Below are 23,407 nucleotides of genomic sequence, written 5' to 3'. Positions count from 1 at the left end.
AGGAGCCCTCTGAGCTCCATCTTTCATTTTCCACTTTTGATAGAGAAATGAGTACAGAAAAACAAAGTTTAAGAATAACATTTGTAACTTTCTGTAAGAATAACAACAGAGCAAGTGCAATGATGAATTGCAACTGATGCTCCTATCTCAGGGTCAGAGAGGTCACTGGGAGTGAAGGGACTATGGCAAACCAGAAGGAACACATCCCATTCTAAGATTCTCTACTCCGGCTTTATTGTTGCCATTTTGATAGATCTTCTAAATTTTTTTTTAAAAGATTTTATTTATTTATTTGACAGAGATCACAAGTAGGCAGAGAAGCAGGCAGAGAGAGAGAAGGAAGCAGGCTCCCTGCTGTGCAGAGAGCCCGATGCGATGCGGGGCTCCATCCCAGGACCCTGGGATCATGACCTGAGCTGAAGGCAGTGGCTTAAACCACTGAGCCACCCAGGTGCCCCAGATCTTCTAAATTTTTTAGTGAAACTTAAAAGCTTCCTTCTTACATATATTTATTTTCTACTGTTACATAAAAGATAAACACAAACTTACTAGCCTTAAACAATACAAATTTACGATCTCACAGTTTTCTTGCTCAGCAGTTTAAAGTCTGCTTAGCTGGGTCCTGTGCTAAGGGTGTCATCAGGCTAAAATCAAGATGTTAGCAGGGCCTATAATCCCATCTTTGCCTCTAGAGTCCTCTTCCAAACTCAGTGGTTGATGGCTAAACTCATTTCCTTGCAGTTGTACAACCAATAACCCTATTTTCTTGCTAGCTGTTCACTAAGGACTACTTTTAGCTCTGAACTGTCCCCTACTGCCCCCACCCCTAGCCATAGATCTTCTCACCACATAGAAGCTTATTTCTTCAAGCCCAGCAAAAGAATCTCTCTAATGCTTCAAATCTCTCCGACCTCTTTTTAAGAGCTCACCTTCGTAGGTCAGGATTATCTTCTCCCTTGATTAAATCAAAGTGAAATGATTAGGGACCTTAACTATACCTGCAAAATCCCTTCTGCCATCTAATGTAACATACTGACCAGAGTGATATCCCATCATATTTACAAGTCTTGTTCCTACTCCAAAGATGGGGGTTAAACACCAGGAGGGGGGAATCTTGGGGGCCATATTGGAAATCTGTCTACTACAGCACCCTCCTCGGGCTTCCCACAGAAGTGTCATACTCTTTTTATTTTTTTTTTATTTTTTTTTTTAAAGATTTTATTTATTTACTTGACAGACAGAGATCACAAGTAGGGAGAAAGGCAGGCAGAGAGAGAGAGGAGGAAGCAGGCTCCCTGCTGAGCAGAGAGCCCGATGCGGGGCTCGATCCCAGGACCCTGGGATCATGACCTGAGCCGAAGGCAGAGGCTTTAACCCACTGAGCCACCCAGGCGCCCTCATACTCTTTTTAAAAACGAGCTGCTGAATAGTCATGAATACTTTAACTTCCTTTTATTTTCTACAACTGCATTGACCTCTTTGCACTATTTTATCATAGTATCTATTGGTCCAATGCCATCTACATTCAGTGCCTGTCACTATTTTAAAAACTTCAGTGTCAGAGCCTTTTTCCTGCAATTTGATAAGTATAATAAATAGTTGTCACAAATGAAATTTGCACAAAAGCTAACTGTGATGTCAATAACAGGTATAGTTTTTGTAACTGTAATGTAGGTTGATTCTTGAAATCCTAAATTTATTATTAGTACATTCTATTCAGAGGGACTTACTCTCTTGATATACATAGAAAATTCAAACTTGAAAGCATTTTAGAAAATGACAGACATCTGAAAGTCCCATTTTTATTCCAATGAAAATACCTTTTACCAAGAAGTTAAAATTTCCCACAAATATAAAAGAACTTAAAAAAATAAGGGTAACAAAAAGTGCTATTATTCCCAGTAAGACAACTCATAACCATGTTGATTTAGGAAAATATTCAAGCATTTACTTGGGCAATTGTAAGGTAAACTCAGTTCCCACAATGAAAGAAAAATGCTTCAAGGAGTTTTCTGGGGTTTCTTTTTAGCTTACTTGCTACTTTACCTATAAGAATCTTTCATATCATTTTTAAGGGCAAACTATAAGAAATATTTATGTTTAGAGGAGAAATCCATTTATAGGAGTTCAGATTTAATTTTTTAAATAGATAAACACAGTCTTATAAATAAAATCAATGAATTCCCCCAGACACTTTCAGAAAACAAATAAAAATAAACCAGCTCTAGTTGCCTCAGTTGTTGCTTGAACACCAAAGAGCAATGCACTGGGATTTTAAAGAGTGGTGGTATTATTTTAGACTTTGTAAATCATATAGAGTAATTCATGATTTAGAAAGGAACTACTGAGCTATCTAGCTATTCTCTTTTAAGAGTAGCAGTTAAAACACACCACCAGCTCATTTCATGCATGGAAGGAAATTCTCCAAACTCTTAAATCTCCCGTCAGTTAAATGACAACAATGTTTAACAGATAAGTATTTGTACTTCCCCAATTCTTATTGATGAATCTCTCATTCTCAATTTTAAAATTTGTTGTGTCAACTAAATGGCTGTAAGTGGATTGACTTACACTTATTATAGTACATAATTTAGATCAGTTCAACTAAATGCCAATATTTTATCCCATCTAATTTTCTTTAAAAAAAAAAGATTTTATTTATTTATTTGACAGAGAGAGCACAAGCAGGTGGAGCGACAGGCTGAGGGAGAGGGAGGAACAGGGTCCGCAAGGAGAAGGACACCCGAGGCGGGACTCAATCTCAGGACCCAATCTCAGGACCTTGGGATCGTGACCTGAGCCGAAGGCAGACGCCCAATGCACTGAACCACCCAAGCGCTCTACCCTACCTAATTTTCAACACAGCATGCTGATAAATACTTACAGAAAAAAAAAAAAATGGTGTTCCTGTATTTATTATTATTTGCAGCTTGAGAAGACTGATAGGGTTACACAAATGTAATCTTTAACTTAAAAGTTTAATTTGATAGGCAGTCATTTCTGAGCATTTTTTATTGCACCGAGGGTGAAATTTGTGGTAAGTTCAATGTAGTCATTTGATAACAATAATAATTTCAAAAGACTAGAGAAAAGGTGAAATTAGTAATAGAAAAAAAGAAAGAAAGGAAACCTCATTTTAAAAAGCACTTTCTTATTTTATCATTTATTATATTTAAAAATAAAAAACAAAGCTAACTTTAGCTCTTTTTTTTTTTAAGGATTTTATTTATTTATTTGACAGAGAAAGATCACAAGTAGGCAGAGAGGCAGGCAGAGAGAGGAGGAAGCTCGAGGCGGGGCTCAATCCCAGGACCCTGAGATAATGACCTGAGTCGAAGGCAGAGGCTTTAACCCACTGAGCCACCCAGGCGCCCCCTAACTTTAGCTCTTGACTTCAGTTCTTCATTCCTCTGAGTGAACAGAAAACCTTTCCCCCGGTATAATTTGAGAAGCACTAAGCACCTTCAGCTGGCCTTGACTTGATCCTGGTGACTAAGACCTCAAGACTTTAGTTTAAAGGCATTGGCAACCACCATTTAAAAGCAGAAGTTATCTGGCAGGGGTAGTGCATAAAGTCATTATCACGTAAGATTAGTTGTGAAAGGTAAATTGTGGGCTTCTAATGAGTTCCTAATATAATAGGGGCCAGAACAGTTGGATCTGAAGAGGATAGGAAAAGGAAAATCCTTTCTCTAAAACATCCCACTCACAATAATCATCCAGTGAATCTGCTGAGTTGAATCAGCTTAGACAGCACCAGACTTTACTTCTGGGACCCTGTCAAAGAATAATGTTTAGCTGAATCCCAAGGGAAACTTTTATGGCCAGGGGAAAGGAAGAGCAGTTAAAGGGCAGAAAGTACAAAAGAGGATGAGGAGAGTACCCATATCCATGCCTGAATATTTAAAATTAAGTTGGAATAAGGAAACAGGAGATACTGCGTAACTACTACCCAGAGATGCCCCTCTCCTCCCACAGTACAAAATTTAACCTGCTCCCATTTATCCGATAATTTGTTTTAGAAACCCATGCAGGTTAATTAACATCTGAAATTCAGAAAAAATTATAGAGGTTTTTCCTGTATCTCGATAGCCTGTAAATATAATTTTCATATCATTTAGGTAAGGCCGAGAAACAAAGCTCCTCCAGTGTGTATCTTGAATTCACAGGACAATTTACCTATGATAGAAAATAAAGCTATTTGTTAGCAACTTGAACATTCACCACCATGTATAAGATTAAGCTAATCTTATACTTTTCAGATTTACAATATTACTTTCAAACTATCCAGAGCTCGAATTCAAATCTACAGTATGGTCCTTTTAGTACAATATAGCTTCCATGTCTTTCTCGGGTCATTTTATCCAAGATGATGTAGATTATGAAGTTTAATTTTATACTTACAACATTATCATTTAATTTTCTCCAACAGCATACTGATAAGTTTCTGCTAGAGAATTGGCAAAAATCACAATTTTTCTTAATTTATTTTCTGCCATCCCATAATTTTTCAACCTAGCTCTAAGAGCTCTGGTTTCACTTCTTGTCGGAAAGAAGCAGCTTCTTCGAATAATGCAGTAAGATCTAGGGATCTGTAACATGGGAAACTGAATGATTATTTCAGTATTTCCACTAGCAGTTTTCAGAGAGTAGGGTCACACAAGTGTACTTAATCAGAAAAATGTATCACTGAAGTTCAGGATATAAATGCCAAGACAGTGCCTACGATGCAGTGCTGCCTGTTGGTATCTAGGACATCCAGAGTTCAAAGGGAAGATCCAGTGACTAGAAGGAGCTTCCCAGAAAAGCTATGGAGTTCTGGATAATATTTCAAATATGCCTACTCCCTACTTGAGTGATTAATCATATTTCCGTGATTCAAGATGCCTACTTTTCACAGTTATGGTTTCCAAAATTAGGAAACAACTTTTAATCAAGGTATACTTTTAATATGGTAATTTTGTTTTCTTTTTTGCAAATGTATTATTTAATCAATAGTGAAACTTAAATGATCAGTGGATCATTATACTTGAGAAAATAAGGTATTCCAACAGATAAATACAGGGCCAAACATAAGAAGAGTAAAACTTTATACAAGACCAGTATATGCCCTGATACTGTAAAACTTAAATGAAGAAAAACAGAAAAGGAAAAATTCTGTACCATGGTAGTGATCTTAGCTATTAGACACTAGTTCTATGTTTAAAAGCATGTGGAATGCTTCTCCAGACTAAATTTAGCACCCTTGTGGGGGAGAGAATTCACTTGTTATTTATAAGTAAGAACACTGTGTGTGTGTGTGTGTGTGTGTGTGTGTGTGTGTGTGTGTGTGTGTGTTGGGGGAGAGGGGTGTTCCAAGTAATTCAAATCACATTAGAGACCTTAAGACTATATCTACAACATGACAAAGTTTTCATGAAAGATAAGTGATTACATGTGGTTAAAAGTGGTGATAGCAAAATAAATTTCTTTTCACTAAAAAGTTGTAATTTGACCTGTTTTGACACATTAAAGGGAGGCTTCCAACCTAAACCATTTTCTTAACTCTTGAGTCAATCAAGTAATTCTAACTGGGGCTGTAATTGAGCATTCTGGCAATATAAAGAGACTGGAATTTTTTCTAGAACATCTGGCTCACTTAACAGACAAGAAAAATGAGGTTCAAGAAGAGAGTCATTGGGGGACGCCTGGGTAGCTCAGTCAGTAAAGTGTCTGCCTTCAGATCATGATTCCGGGGGCACCTGGGTGGCTCAGTCATTAGGCATCTGCTTTCGGCTCGGGTCATGATCCCAGGGTCCTGGGATCAAGCCCCACATCAGGCTCTCTGCTCAGTGGGAAGCCTGCTTCTCCTTCTCCCACTCCCCCTGCTTGTATTCCCTCTCTCGCCGTGTCTCTCTTTGTCAAATAATAAATAAAATCTTAAAAAATAAAAAAATAAAAAACAGATCATGATTCCAGGGTCCTGGGATCAAGCCCTACATTGGGCTCTCTGCTCAGCAGGGAGTCTGTTTCTTGCTCTCACTCTCTTTCTCTCAAATAAATAAAATCTTTTTAAAAAGAAGAAGAAGAAGAAGTCATTGGATTTGCCCAAGGTTGCCTAGGTGATTAGTGACAGAACCATGAGTAGAACCCAGTACTTTCTGTTTTCCAGCAAAATACTTTTCTCAGGGGAGAAGAGACTACCTCCCTCTCCCTGAACATGACAGAATACTGTGGTTCTGGGCAGCTTTGCCAGAACTTGAAAATTAAACCCAAGTCTCAGAGGAGTTTTAAGAAAGCAGAGCCCTAATTCTACCACAGTATTTCAGGTTGTTCTCTGTAATCCTCTGGCCACTGCAAATAGAAACAATGTCTATTTGGTTTTTGTAGCAGACCTGGGAATTCTTTCGTTAAAATACAGTATTTAAGCAGTCAAGGAAGTCTTTAATAAGTTAGAATCATATATCATTTTGAGAATTGGAAGTCTTGTGCAATAAATTTCATGTCATTCTCTAAATTTATAGAGAAGGAAGATAATGTCTGGGAAAGTAAAATGACCTGTCACGTGCTGGTCAGTACAGGGTCAGGAGTGGGACACACATTTGCTAACTCCCTGTCCACTCTTTCTTCATGACAACACATAACTGCCTCATGAATGATGTCCAGGAGACTGACCGATGCCTACGGGAATTAATCTAAGACAGCTTTCCTCTGACAGATTCCTCCAGCCAACACAAGGATGTGGATGATACTCGTCTCAGGCCTGGCTAACTCTCTATCCTAGCCCTGCACACATTTAACCAAATATGATATATATGTACACATATAACTTGCTTGTAGGTAGACATCAGTTCTGTCTGATAATTTTCTCTCTCCCCTTTGTATCTTTTCCATCTCAACACAATAATACACGAGTTCCTACAGAAAAACAAATGACCCCACTTTCTCACTGGGTTTCCCTCTGGGAATAAACCAATGGACAAACTCTGTGGAGCGCCACGGGTGAGAAATTATACCTAGCTGTTTGCAGCCTCGAGCCTGTTGGGACCCAGCACTACCTACCACAGTGAGGCTAGAGCAAAGAGAGAAGAAAAGCTGATGCAGAGGAAGCCTTCAAAAAGGCAGACACAAGGATATTGGGGTTCACATGAAGAAGATAAAACATAAGGTGGGAGGCTAGAAGGATGACTAAAAGGCTTGGTGAAAATGGGTTCAAGACCTCACAAAGGATTCACAGTTATGCCTTTGTGCAGGTCCTGGTGTGGACTGCCTGATGACTTCAGGAAACTAGACAGTTACCTATATTATATTTCTCAACTGATCCACCGTGGAGGCTATAATGGCTCTCTCCATGGTGCAGCCAGTGAGACAGTTGGTGGTGGCATGCCATCTCAATTATGGCCACTTCAATTATGTTCTTGCTACTGTTAATCCATGTTCAAATTCAGTTTTTAGAAAATTTAACAATGTATTTGTTGAAATACATTGGGATTTCTAGGATTCTAAAATAAAGACGCATACTAATCTTCATTTTAAGAAAAAAAAAAAACATTTCAAAAAAAGTCTTCAGGGGCGCCTGGGAGGTTCAGTGGGTTGAGCCATAGACTTCAGTTCAGGTCATGATCTCAGGGTTCTGGGATCAAGCCCCACATCAGGCTCTCTGCTCAGCAGGGAGCCCGTTTCTCCCTCTATCTCTGCCTGCTGCTCTGCCTACTTGTGACCTCTCACTCTGTGTCAAATAAATAAATAAAATCTTTAAAAAACAAACAAACACAAGGGGTGGGAGGTTGGGGGAACCAGGTGGTGGGTATTAGGAAGGGCACGTATTGCAAGGAGCACTGGGTGTGGTGCAAAAACAATGAATACTGTTACGCTGAAAAGAAATAAAAAACAAACAAACAAACAAACAAACAAAAGTCTTCTAAGGGTTACAATAAGTTTCCCTCTTAAAATCTCCAGTAACTAATTTTAACAATGGCTTTCATATCTTTCTCAGTTGGGCATTTTGTTTAGCTCAAAAAAAGAGAAATAACTATGATATTTCTCTTCTAATAATGTCAGGAAGTTTCCGTTGTTGCCCAAAATGAAAATATTTCACTGTAGCCTAATTTCCCTCTGCATTATACAGCATAAGATCAAGAGCCATAAAAAAATCATTACTTTCCTGATGACTTCAATCTATTTTATAAAGGAAAGAAAGTGAAGGCTAAAGCTATCTCTCAGCATTCCCAAACCACTTTGCTTTTGGAGTTTGGATTTTCAGGCAACTGTTGGCTGTTTATTGGTTTGAATAACCCAAGCAAGGTACAAGAAAATCTAACTTCTATGTTAGAACTCACATCTGCTTATGCTAGAATGAAAACCCATCTGAGAATCAATGAAGCACATGGAGAGGGTCTAATTAAATCCCTATGCCATTTCCTTTAAAGCTGTCAAATTGAAATTGTAATCGTGTATTCATTCACCCCCAGTGGTGTGGTGGTAATTTTAGAAGTGGGAATATTTAAGCAATAAGACCCAACAGGGTGTGTTTTGCTAGGATATCAACAAGACTGGATAGTTCCTAGGTAAGCAGCCAATAGTCTAAAAACAAAACCTTTCCTAAAGAGTAGGTGAATCATAAGACCTTTCTATAAGTGTACAACCATGCTAACGACCAAGACAATTTGGGGAATGAAAACTCATAATAGATGTATTTATTAAATTATAGTGTAAACCCGTGCTAAACTATTTAATGAAAATAATGCAAAGCAATCACACATTATATCAAAGTGATAATACATTCAACAAATTAAAAATCATATTTCCAAGATTTCTGGATTTTGAAGTCACCCTAAAATTCCAAACACTTGTTCTGCCTAACAATCCTCTTTACTCTTATGCCTAATTTTGTTGTTGCCTTAAATGAGTTCCAAGAAAAATTTAGGTGAATAAATATGACAGGAATATATGCCCTGCAACTTGTTATTGGGGTACATTTTTGTCTCATTTTAGAGGACAGATCAGCTTTAAGGAGAAGTCTCTTTGGAACATAGATCGAAATGTCTAAAAGTTCTTCACATATACTAAAAAGAATATATATATAGCTAAGACCCACAATTACCCAGAATGCTTTCTGCACTATGTTTAAATAACAAATAGCTAAGAGAGGCAACTAAATTAGATAGCTAATTTACTGGTTTCATGTGGATACTGCCTGAGTTAAGAGACTATGGGTGTCTCCAGTCCTCAACATAGTTATCTCTATGTTCTTGTTTCTAGGTTATAGGATTTCTTGCTCAATCTAGAGGCAATGACAAAAACAACACCAAAAAAAAAAAAACCCCAAAAGACAAAAAACAAAAATGAAAAACGAAAAACCAAAACCACAAAACACGCACGAAAGGAAGAAAGAAAGAAAGAAAGAAAGAAAGAAAGAAAGAAAGAAAGAAAGAAAGAAAGAAAAGAAATAGTTCTGTAGATTAAATTGTTAAACTGCTTCCTTGATATACTTTCTGACTGGAAAATTCAGTAAATCAAAGTAAAAAAAAAAGCTAGTATGACAACATTCTAACAATCCACATATAAAAAACTCCTCCTTTCACTAACCTCTCATTTTATACCCTTCCATCCTCCTCTACCTCCAATCTCAAACACATCTGTAGGGATGAGTGTCAGCTGCTCTGCAGATATAACCCAGGCAGGAAAGATCATCAAGGTGGAACAACAACAGAGAAAAAAGATAATACGAAGTCTGATTCTGTTTTAGCTCTCCCCACTCCTATGCCAGCCCCCTGTCCACACAAAACCTCTTAGACAGATCTCTTCAGTCAAGTGGACAAACACAACAACCTCAGAGAAAATTAAGGGAGGTTCCATTGTGCTGCATTCTGTATGTCTAGGGTATCTCTCAGGGAAGAATTGTGATAAGCAATATCAACAATAAAAAAGTAAAATAAAACAGAATATCACTTCTGTATAAAAAACTACAGAAGACTGAGTAGAACTAGAGGTCACACCAAGAATGAAATAACTTGATAAAGAGAGGATACTCTTCCCAGCTTCCTCTCCACTTGGCTTAAGCCCATTCAACTTCTGGTGCCTGGAATGGGGAACAGGGTTGGGTGGACACTTTGGAGAATGGAAGTCTCTGCTTTGATCAAATAAACTCACCTTTTCCGATCTGGTTCTCCTAGAATATAAAAATCACTCACACGGTGAGTGTAGAGAATCATCACCGTCATAATGCCAACTCACACATTACATTCTCTACCCTACACTGGCAACATAACTATATAGAGAGGAACAGAGTTCACAGGTAAGTTGAAGAAAGATGAAACTCATAAATGACAAGTAAGAATTCAAAACCACGAGCATACCAGGAGAATCCATAAATCACAGTAGGGCAGATGCCCAAAATTAGTCAATGACAGGGAGAACATGGGCATAGTTATGATAAAATTCTTATATGGAATTCTTATAAAAAGAAGCATAAAACTTGTATGTCTTGGGACTTTTCAAGCGAAGATCAACATTTGAATTATAAGGAATTGCTCTTTTAGGCTCTTATTTTACCTGAACCAAATTTGTCCAAACTTAAGAAGTACACATTGCTTGGAAAGAGCACATACTCCCAACTCTCCAGGATTAGTGATAAATAACTAAAACCTCTGCAGGAAAAAATAAACTATTAAATTACTTATTTTCAGTGCTTACTGGACAGCAAATCTGAGGGCTCATGTTAATTGAGCATTGACCAATTGACTTCATCAGAGGTGTCAAATACATGACTCCAAATTAGAAGGATTATTTCATAGCTTTATCTCCACAGAAAAGTGAGCAGTTTCAAATATAAGTATTATCTCTCAAACTAGATTTTTTCCAGGGTTTTTTTGGAAGGGACCCATATAAATGGATTTCAAAAACTATCTTTCACTTACAACATCATTGGATATGCTTTTTCACTTTTGTTGGGTTTTCACTATTAGACATAAAATGACATAAACCTCTACAGTGAAAGAGATGTCTCCACTTAAATAAATGTGTTGATCACTAGCAACTTACACTAAAAGCAAAGAATTTTAATTTTACTATTTTTTAAAAGAAGTAATTTTATAGCCTTTAGACAATTACTTTTTCATATATATCCCAAACAAAAATGAACCATTTTAAGTACTAAGGATTATTAGCACCTTAAAATATAAGTGATTCTGCTACAATGTCAGTAGGTTACTAATGAAAATTAGTTATGTAATTGGTCTTTGTCCAGATAAGAGACATGAACATGTAGAAGACATGCAGGCCTAGGCATTTTAGATTAGATAACACCTGACTTACTTTGAGAGAGAAAAACAGCAAAAACTTGTTAAAATCTCTGCTGTTTTAATTAGAGATGTAGTATCATGAAATACTTAATGCTTTCTTTCCTGCTGCTGGAAAAACACCTGCTCCTCACCCATTATCTGATCTTGTCAGTATCTAAATAGTAAAGATCAAACGTTCACTGTCAAATGGTATTCTGAGTAGTACATCTCAACTAAACTCGACATGGAGAATGATGGCTTTACAGAGGAATAATGATCCAAATAACCCCAGCAATAATCTTGCTTTGGAAGCAAAATGTTTGCAAACTCTCCTATTGAATGTAGTTTTTGTCCCACCTGTATAGCCTTGCCAAAAGCATGCTGAGATCTCAATGGTGGGCTAACATGAAAAATGAAGTAAACTGAATTGTGTTGAGCCAAGCCTAAGAAAATTAATTTAGCTGTAGGTCCAACCATCAAAGAACCAAAATGTTATGCCTCAGAGAGCATCACAATCCAGAAGTAATCCTGACTGGTGTGTTTGTACAGGAGTCTACACAGCTGGGAAGTATGCTATAGCTCACACTTTACAGTAGAGACTGGTAGAGAAATGGCAAAAGCTATCCAACAGGTAAGCATTTGGCCAAGGGGTCTGGGGTTTATGCAGAACCCTGTTCCAGCAAATAGAGCTAAAGGACACTGGAAAAGTAAGCACAGTCATGAGAAGGCACAATGAGGTCAGGAGATACGGCTGCAGCTTGGTAGGCAGTGGACTGCTCAGGCCCTAGCCGGTCCAATTATCAGAAAGAACAACAAGGCTACTGCCAATTTCCCCCATGGGAAAAGATGTAGCTTATATTTCTTGTCCTTCCCTTTAGCTCAAAACTGGGCAGAAATGAGCCTACACATTAAAGGTTTTCAATATCTAAAGTTAAATGAGGGTAGAGAATGTGTAAATCTAGCTTTGTGTGGTCATTTATATATTTTTTCTATCCAACACACACAGAAGTCACTGAACACACACACGCACACGCACATGCACACACACATGCACACCACAGACATGAACACATTTTTGTTAAGATAGTATGAATGATTTTCTTAAGCCTGTATTTTACAAAAGTCCAAATTTATTGCCAACTGCCAAGTCTTTTTAATTTATAACAACTAATAACTCTTACTCAACATTAGGAAAACCACATTAAGTTTACGATCTTTGACATTCTAACATATTGTTTAAAATGCCCCAAAAATGATGAACTTTACCTAGAGATGAGTTTCAGGCTTATACTTCATCACAGATTATGAAAATCAGTGGGAAAATGTACAGTTGTGGAATAAACCTGTTGGAATCTACAGTTTTCCAATTCTGGGTTCCTTAATTTTAAGCTCTCTTTATATTCTGATTTATCAAATGCAAACTTTGAACTTCTCCAGTTGAAATATTTCTTAAATTCTAATATAGAAGGATTTATGTATACTCCCCATTGTTTCATTTACTTAGAAAGCAGATTGAAAGAACAATGACACTGGATTTCAGATGTCTGGAGGAAATACTGCACGCATGACATCTGTTTTCCCTGGGGATTTGACACACATTTGCTTTAATGTACTGGTGTGTTCCTCATTACCTTAGAAGCTATATGCTAAAAACAGGAGTGTGTTTCAATTTTCAAGGAAAAGAAAAAAATTATAAATCCCAAAGCCCTTCTCTCTGGTGAACAATAAATTAGGGTTAAGCTTTCAAAAAAGAAAAAATGCAAATGATCATGTTTCTAAATGCCCTAACTTTTTAAAGATTATGTGTAAGTCTTCCATAAGCCTTCCATACATGTTAGTTTTCCTTGAAGAATTATCCAGAGCCAGAAAGAACATGTCTTTGAAAATCAACAGCTAACAGAAATAAGATCTGCATCTCTAAATAGCCTGAGTCACCAATTTAAGATGTTTGAGGTATTAATCCTCTGGAAAATTATTTGGCCTCCAGAAACAGTGAATTGTTAAACATCTTCGGTGGATACCCTGGAGTTTTGATATAAACTGACAGATGAAGATCCATGCTGAACACAGAATGCCACTATTCCACACTATATCAGCAGGCTTGTAACATCTACACCTCTGTATAATTTCCCTTAATAAAAAAAAAAAAAAACATAACATATCCAAAACACCTCCATGAGTCTCCTTCAGTATCTGTTCAATCAATTGGCAAATTGAAGGATATTTCCCCCTCAGATCACCTAAACTTAAAAGCTTTTATAAGGTTCCTCCAGAGTGAAGGAACACAACTTAGAACAATAGCATGAAGAATAAAATGTACTCTTGAAGTCGAAGTTCACGTATCACGTGGGTAGATGAGATAAAATCTTTTTTTTTTTTTCACTGTGTCTGTCCTTTGCCTGAGACGACCACATCAAATGATCAGATGTTACTCTGCAGCACGAGAACTGGATGGAACAATGAAATCAAGCGTCTCGCATCATTTCCTAAGTCCAGACAATGATAATAAACATCTCTCGAAGGGTCTAAGCCAGACCCATTAGTGAACATGAGCTGTCTCACATCAGCCGAAAGGAAAACTGTCTCCTGAAATTAAAGAGCAATTGGTATCAACATTTACTTTCTCATGGCACCATCTTTAGAATCTTGGATGCAGACCTTTGACTTGTATATGCTGATGCACTTAAATAAAACTAAAAAGACTTTAATATCCCCCACTCGGTGAACTGAAGTGAATAAGAGAATTGATTTAGTGAACTGCATCCATAAACTTGGTTAAATACATTTCACAACTTACTTTGGAGAATTGGAATTAATTTTACATTTATTACGGTGGCTTTTCCATTAAAATAGAGACACCAAGGAAGTCAGATTGAGTTAGGGATAAAGGTTAGAAGGTCCTACTAAAAAGACAAATAAAAAGTGACTTAAATGTCACTATCTCCCTGCCAAAATGTGTAAGTGATATTTTTAGTTTGACATGAAAACTCCATCCTTGTTTGTTGGTGTTGAATTCTGAACATAAATTCTACAGTTTTCAGATAGAGATGCTATGTGTATATTTAACAGCTAAAACACTGACAGGACTGGAAACCAAAATCTTCTGTTTATCCAAAGGTTAGATAGAGTATATTCAGACACAATATGAATGCGGATTACCTACATGAGCTTGCCAACAACAATCTTTAGGATAGAACAGTAATTTAATGCCAACCTTAGCTAAACACCCAGCAGAGTGAGCTGACCCAAGTCTAGCTGACTGAGGCTGGTAATCATTAGCAAATATCTCTGCTAAGATGAGATTTAATAGTTTTTATGGTCTATATCTCTTTTGGTTTGAATTTTTTTGAAACCTCAGAAACAAAAAAATATGAAAGTGAGAATTCTTTATTGATTGAAAGAACAAAACAAATTGATTAACAGATTGGCGGGTGACTGAATATATGGATGGAGAGATGAACTTTCAAAGACTTTAATTTATAATAGAGTTTTTATTTTATTATAGTTATTAGTTATATATTAGTCATTAGAGTTACATTTTTTATTATAATATAGTTTTATTTTTATTTAGATAAAAGGCCAAGGTGCCTTACTTCCTTTTTATAATATCTGGTTTGAAATTGTACCCAGTAGGTTGAAGACAGCTGAGGGAGCACCTGGGGAAATTTTTGCTGAAGAGACTGTAATGACACAACAATTTGTTTTCTGTATATCATAGATATTATGATGGAAGATAAATTGAAGAGATTCCAAGAAAGAGGGATGATTTAGGTATTAATTCTTCAGTCAAGAAGTTTACCCTCAGAAGTCTCCATTTGTTTACATTTTATACAAAACTCTAGTTCAAACATCTTGGCTGGATATATGTACTTCATCAGAACAAGTAACTAGTTCATGATTAGCTAGATTCTCCATACACCAGGATCATCTCCAGTTATAAATTAAGTACCAGTGGAAGTCAAATCAGCAGAGTATAATTTATTAAGCTACTGCTGGGCTAATGCAACCTCCAAAGGTAACTCATTTACTATCCAGGATTTGATTAGCCCCTAGAAGAACCTGGTTCACTTTATTCAAAGAACGCTATTTCAAACCATAAATTTCACAAACTGACCCTCAGAGGAAAAAAAATCTGTGATTTTAAGTATATTGGAAATCTGTAAAATTCTAACTCATTCAATTTCCATTCACACTGACACCTTGCTAGTTGTACAGGGAGTTATAAAACATGTAATCCTGTTATTTTTCAAAAGATAAGTTAGGCAATATCATGGGGAGGCATATTTTGCTCAGGAATCCTTACACCATTATGATACTACCCAATATGTTATGGCGATTGTAATACTTTGTAGACCAGTGGAAAATATATCTAAAAATAACTGTGCCATTTCTGAGCAAAAGCAGAAGTAATTGATGTTTCCTAGAAAAATGATCCCACCTGGCTTTGTAGAAGAGCAGCATGAGCGTTTCAGTGACAGGTAGATCCAGAACAGAGCTTTGTCCTCAATATCATTCTGATTCTCTGAAACCCCAAAGCAAGGTTCATAGAGATTCTTTAGAATGCTCCACTTGAAAGCCAGATTACACTATTTAAGTGGCCTATGGAGTTCTGTATTAAAGGCTCCCTGCTGCTCAGGCATTTTTTCCCATTATAATATATTGCTGTGGATTTAACACTGTGGACATTCTAGCATTTAACTAATATGGCTCAAAAGGTTGTCATTGGGGACGCTTCTAAATTATATGACTGCAAATAAACCTTGCTACAGAAGGAATTGCTTATTTAGCAAAGACATTTTATGGCATATTTGCATAAAAATACTACTTCTGTCTTTCAAATTCATCTGTAACACTGCTGCTCAGCAGAAGAGCATTAGATGTGTTACAAATACAAGCCACTTCGGCAGCAAGCTAATTTGTAAATGCATATTGCAAACTTTAAGTGCACCGCAATGCCCTAACTTATACCTGCCTACCTCAGAGATATTTGCATAATAGAAAAAGAGTATAGAAAATACTTATTACTCAGCTCTTCCATTTAGCTTACGGGGAAATTGGTAACCAAACACTATGTTAGTCCCCCGTCATATGAGGCCTACAAAGCAGGTGAATGAAGCAATTCAACGCAAGGCAGTTTCCAGAGGAGAATGAAATGTTGGCCACATGGTTAGATTGTTTGAAGAGATGTTTTTTACTCCTCTTCTGACACCAACCCACAATGAATGCAAAAGCAGACATGAGAACAAAAGGTATTTACCAAGCCTTGTCATGTCTTCTTGATCTCAGTTGGGGGCTCATGCTTATTGGTACCGCAGAACATGAAAACAGTTTAGAGATTCAGAGAAGCCTGGGTTCAACATTTGTTTTAATGTATGTGCTATGTGCTCCTGGACAAGTTGTCTGACCAAAGACTCACTTCCTTCATATAATTTGAAATGTGTATATAACACACTGACTTTTGTGGTTAAGAGAATTTAACAGCCTTTTCAGTTAGATAAGGCAGGTACCTTTACCTATATTCTTCAGATAGGAAAATTAAAGCTCAATGAATTTAAGAGAATCTGTACAAATTGAAGAATTTGTAAAAAGTCACATACATAGATAATTGTAGAGCTGGGTACAAAATCCAAGATTTTTGGCTCCTGACTTACAGGTATTTCTGTTCCAATATGCAGGATTCTCACTTTTCCTAGACTTTGCTGGGTGTTCTGACCTCACAAATGTATACATAAACTGTTTTCATTTTTAATGCAAACAAATCTTTTATTTATTAAAAAGTGAAGAAAAAACAAAACCTTAAACAGCTAGTCAGGTTGGAACTTCACATTTGCTATTTTGAAAATCTGTCCAAAGGTCTCCTAAACTGGGGCACTTGGGTGGCTTGGCGGCTTGGGCCTCTGCCTTCAGTTCAGGTCATGATCCCAAGGTCCTGGGATAGAGCCCCACATCGGCTCCTTGGAGCCTGCTTCCCCTCTCTCTCTCTCTGCCAGCCTCTCTGCCTACTTGTGATCTCTGTCAAATAAATAAAAAAATAAATATCTAAAAAAAAAAAAAAGAGTCTCCTAAACTATTCCTACTTTTCACAAATTCTTCCTTTATTTCAACTCTGAACTCAAAAGGTATAAGGCTTCCAGTTCTCTCTGAGATTTTAACAGTGTCCTGTGATAAAGGGAAATACAGGACAAAGAAGGCCATTTGTAAGTATAAGTCATCTATGCATTGAATGTAGACTGGACACTTCTCCGGCTGCCATATGCTCACTATAAATTTTTTTTCTATTGAATTACTATGATCATTTCAAAAAATTAGATTATAATATGGTCATAACAAAACATATCCCTACAAATTAATTTATTTACACATTCAAAGAATATTTTATATTAGAACTTATCCATGTCCCTTGTACAATATACCATACTATATAATTTAAGCATTTATTTCCTTTATTCTCTCATATCTCATCAGAAATAAAATGCAGGAATATGTCACTATTGTCACTACTATCCTCAATTCCTAGAAAAAGTACCTAAGACATAGACATGTACTAATTATTTGTTAAATGAATGAACACATTTATCCAAAACATATGTTAAATGGGAATATGAATTCCATCTGATACCAACCCAGCCATTTTTGCATTGCATCATCCTTTCTCACCTACTTAAAGTGAGTTAAACCTGTTTAAGGTACAATTTCCCCTTCTTTTTCCTGCAACATCAATGTATTACACTATCAAATTCTTCCCACCCACTTACAGTTATGCATTAATATCTATCAACTTGGAAAAAAAAACCTTGATACCATAGCTCCCTCCAGCTGTGTCTTCACTTGTCTGCTCTCTTTACATGAAATCTTCTTTAAAAATTATCTCTACTTCCTGAAGCCACTTCTTCCCTCTCTATTATTTCTTGACACACATGCCTAAAACTCTAATTGCTTTTGTTAATGTCATCAGTGATCTCCATGTTGTCAAAGCCAATGGGCAATATGGTTTTAAAACGTTTTCTTCACTTGATTCTTGAGATACCATTTGCCTTTCATTCTCCTCCTCTCCGACTGGTATGTACTTATCCTTCTAAACTTGAATCATGGGTTATGTCCCAGGGCTGTCTTCAACACTCTGCTTCCATCCACTATTGACACTTACCATCTAGGTAATCTCATTCAATAGCTTTAGATATCATCTATATGTCAATGGCTCTAATTTTAATCGCTATCACTATTCTCTCTCTTAAACTTCAGTCTCATATATCTAAAGCCTACTTCACATGTTCACTTGAATGCCTGAAAGACATCTTAAATTTAGCATTCTCAAATGCAAACTGTTGGCTCCTTGTCCACCCCCAAAATCTATACTTCCCGTAGGGTTCATTTCGATAAAGTGCACCTCCATGATTTCAGTTGTTTATGCCACAAAACTTAGTGTCATGATAGGCTCCTCTCTTTCTCTCACACTCCACATTCAATCCATCAGTAAATCCCACAAGACCTACCTTCAATATATATTCTTAACCAACTACTTCTTAATACTTCTAACACCATAGTTGAAATCACTAACATCTGTCACCTATACTACTGCAATGGGCTTCTAAATTAGTCTCTGTGTTTCTTTTTCTTAAGATTTTATTTATTTATTTATTTATTTGAGAGAGAGAGAGAAAGAGAAAGAGAGAGAGAGTGGGGAGAGGGGTAGAGAGGAAAAGAGAGAATCCCAAGAAGACTCTGTGTGATGAGTGCAGAGCCCAGTGCAGGGTTCAATTTCAGGACCCAGAGATCATGACCTGAGCCAAAATCAAGAATCAGATGCCTAACAAACTGAGCCACCCAGACGCCCAAGTCTCTATATTTCTAACCATGCCACTCTTTCAGTCTCTTCTCAATACAGTATTCAATAATATTTATAAAACATAAATTAAATCATGTCAAGAGGACCTAGGTGGCTCAGTTGGTTAATTGTTGCTTTCAGCTCAAGGCATGATCCCAGGGGTCCTGGGATAGAGCCCCACATCAGGCTCCCTGCTCAGCTGGGAGTCTGCTTCTCCCTCAGCCCTTCCTCCAGCTCATGCTCATTCTCTCGCTTTCTCAAATAAATAAACAAAATCTTAAGGGGGAAAAAAAAAAACATAAAATAGATCATGTCAAAACTCTGTTGACAACAAACTATTTGTTTCTGAAATCACTCAGAATGAGACCCAAAGTCTTAACCACAGCATACAAGACCCAAATCATCTCCTCTGACCTACCACACAAATTCTCTATCATTCTATCTTTCTATGAATTATGATACAGCTAACATTAGACTCCTGAATATTCCTCAAATATTTCAAGTACCACCCCCTGCCTCATCGCAATCATATTTTCCTTTGCCTAAAAGATGCTCCCTCAAAATGCCTAGCTGGGTTTCTCCGTCACGTCCTCAAGTTCTGTGCTCAAATTAGATACTAGGTGAGAAGGTTTCATTGACAATTCCATATAAAATAACGTCTTATCCCCATAATTCTATATATCCTTATCCTTCCTTCATAACATTCATCACTAACTAACATATATTATTTGTTTACTGACTTTTTCTCTGTTTTAGATCATGAGGTCCAAGAGAGCAGAAACATTATCTATTGTATGTACTGCTGTATCCCAGTCTTGGGACAGTTCCTGGTACATGATTGATGTTTAATAAATATCTATTGAATCAGCTGAATGACTCTCTTAACTATGAAAATATAAGATAAGGAGAAATCAGAAAAAGTTATACTAGGACCTTCTATGGTCAAATAAAGTAGAAAAACACAGGCTTAAATAAAATTAGCTTCTCTGACTAGAGGGCTTCTGGAAAGGGGAATAGAATAAAGTATAGCATATGCCTAATATATGAAATTAGGAAAACCTTTATAAGGGAGATTCCATGAGTCTATCTACCTTCTGGGGAACACATTGGAGAAATGCTGCCAAATTTAAACTGCATAGAATAGAATATATTTTGCAAAATAGTTTTTTTTTTTAAACATTTTATTTATTTATTTGAGAGAGAGACAGTGAGAGAGAGCATGAGCGAGGAGAAGGTCAGAGGGAGAAGCAGACTCCCCATGGAGCTGGGAGCCTGATGCGGGACTCGATCCCAGGACTCCAGGATCATGACCTGAGCCGAAGGCAGTCGCTTAACCAACTGAGCCACCCAGGAGCCCTATTTTGCAAAATAGTTTTATTAATGAATTGATTGTAGACTAGTGTTTTGAGCCAGTTAGATATGGCACCAGAATTTTTTTTTTTAATTTATTTATTTGAGAGAGAGAGAGAGATCACAAGCAGGCAGGGAGGCAGGCAGAGAGAGAGGGGGAAGCAGGCTCCTTGCTGAGCAGAGAGCCCGATGCGGGACTCTGATTCCAGGACCCTGAGATCATGACCCGGGCCGAAGGCAGAGGCTTAAGCCACTGAGCCACCCAGGCGCCCCACCAGAATTTTTTTTTTTTTTTAAGATTTTATTTATTTATTTGACACAGAGAGAGAGAGATCACAAGTAGGCAGAGAGGCAGGCAGAGAGAGGAGGAAGCAGGCTCCCTGCGGAGCAGAGAGCCCGATGCGGGGCTCGATCCCAGGACCTTGAGATCATGACCTGAGCCAAAGGCAAAGGCTTTAACCCACTGAGCCACCCAGGCGCCCCCAGAATTTTTTTTTAATTAAAATATTTTGTTTATTTATTTGACAAAGAGAGAGCTAGAAAGAGAGGGAACACAAGCAGGGGGAGTGGGAGAGGGAGAAGCAGGTTCCCTGCTGAGCAAGAAGCCCTATTCGGGGCTGGATCCCAGGACCCTGAGACCATGACCCAAGCAGAAGGCAAACACTTAAAGATTGAGCCATCCAGGCACCCTGGCACCAAAATTTGTACAAAATAATTTATCCAGTGAAAAATATTTCCTTTAAAAAAGAGGAAAGAAAAAGAAAAATATTTCATTTTAATTCTGTAGGTGTGGAAAAAGTATTTTTAAGCTCCTAAGATGAGAAATTTAGAAAAGAGTGAGCTACTATGTGAGGTGGACATAAGTTACTCAATTTATAAACTCCTTTATTTCATTTCATAGGAACTCTATAAGATTGTATTGGTATCTCTCCTTTTTATATGAAGGAAACAGAACCTAGGGTGTTTAAGTGACTTACTCAAAAAGTTAATGATAGAACCAGAGTTTGAACCTAAGGCATTCCAGTGCCCCAAATCCCAGAATTTATTCTTCCTCCCTTCCTTCTTTCACTTCTTTCTCATTCATGATGTTTCTCCAAAATTCAAAATCGACCAAAAATCACCAGCCTCCCCCTACAAGTTAGGTTTTTCAATTATGGGAGAAATACTCTATTCTGGAAATCAACAAATTTTGTACAGGTCCCATGAAAAATGGGTCCCATTTTGCATTACAGTGATCCATTATTTTATATGGACCATCCTGCACTTCCTATACGATCCCCAGGCTCTTTTTATTTCATGGGAGCAAAAATTTATTCTCTTATAACAAAAGTTTCATTTTAAAAGAAAATTAACTATTATTTAAAGGGTAGTTTAAATGTCATTTCAAATCATACCTTATTTCTGTACATCCAAGGGATTCTGCATAGAATGTAGACTATTTTAAAATGTTCATTTCTTTTTTCCCAATCCCTGTTTCCATCAGTTGTGTGGTAAGCAGGAAAGCAAAGACTTCATGCAGATGGCCTCAGTTACCACTTGAGACCAGTATTTTTCATTCTCATTCATAACCACACAAGGAGTTATTCAAATTTGGAAGGTATGGCTGATTAAGAACTTATATAAACTCAAACAAATTGCTCAAAAGAAGAAACAAAATTAATCCCTTCTTATGCCATTACTTTTCTCAGTCACCCTTAAAACTGATTATGATTTTGCTATTTCATGACCAAATAGCCCTCTGCCTTGAATACATGTTCTCTCCCCTAAGCTGAGCTCTAAAATATTACTGCTGTATTAAATCTTGACTGTACAAGTTTGACTTAATAATACTTACCACCTAGCAAACTGACAAATCTAAATGTTATTAGGATAAATGATAGTATGATAACTTTGTGGACCCATAATCAAGAAAATTTCAATTTTTGTTTCATCTTACAATATCAATTCAGATCAATGTTTTTATTTAGAATTTTAAATCCACAAATATTAAATTCATTCATCAGTAATCAGAAAATGTAAATTTAAATAATAATAAGATACCATTTTATGTAAGGTAATGAAAGTGTTAACTCATGCCAATGTGGTAATCATTTTCCAATATACAAGTATATCAAATCAACACAACACACACCTTAAACTTTCACAATGGTGAATTTCACAATGCCTGGGTGGTTCAGTTGTTAGGCTTCTGTCTTCAGCTCAGGTCATGATCCCAGGGTCCTGGGATGGAGCCCCACATCAGGGTCCCCGCTCAGCAAGAAGCCTGCTTCTCCCTCTCCCACTCCCCTGCCTGCTTAGGCTCCCTCTCTCTGTCAAATAGATGAATAAAAAGTCTTTTTAAAAAATTAAAAAATAAACTTATACAATGTTATATGTCAATTATATCTCAATAAACCGGGCAGGGGGAGGGAATGACATACCAGGATTCAGTTGTTGGTAAGGGCCCTCTTCTGGTTTACAAGCAGCCAGCATCTAGCTGTGTGCTCACATGATCTCTTTGTTCTCCAGGGAAGAGCAAGAGCTCTTTTACCTCTTCCTCTTTCTAAAAGGGCACTAATCCCATAATGAGGACCCCACCCTCATTAATTAATCTAACCTTAACTACCTCCAAAGGCCCCACCTCCCAACATCATCACATTGGAGGTAAGGTCTTCAACATACGATTTGGAAGGAAAGGGGACACAAACATTCAGGCCGTAACATTGGTAAAGGACAACTTTTTTTTTTTTTTAAAGATTTTATTTATTTATTTGACAGAGAGAGATCACAAGCAGGCAGAGAGGCAGGCAGAGAGAGAGGAGGAAGCAGGCTCCCTGCTGAGCAGAGAGCCCGACGCAGGGCTCGATCCCAGGACCCTGAGATCATGACCTGAGCCGAAGGCAGCAGCTTAACCCACTGAGCCACCCAGGCACCCCAAGGACAACTTTTAAATATATGTCCATAGAGACATGAACATGCATAACCCCGGTCG

The sequence above is a fragment of the Lutra lutra genome, chromosome 5 (genome assembly GCF_902655055.1).
Source record: "Lutra lutra chromosome 5, mLutLut1.2, whole genome shotgun sequence".
Lineage (NCBI taxonomy): Eukaryota > Metazoa > Chordata > Mammalia > Carnivora > Mustelidae > Lutra > Lutra lutra.
This window is presented reverse-complemented; position numbering follows the sequence as displayed.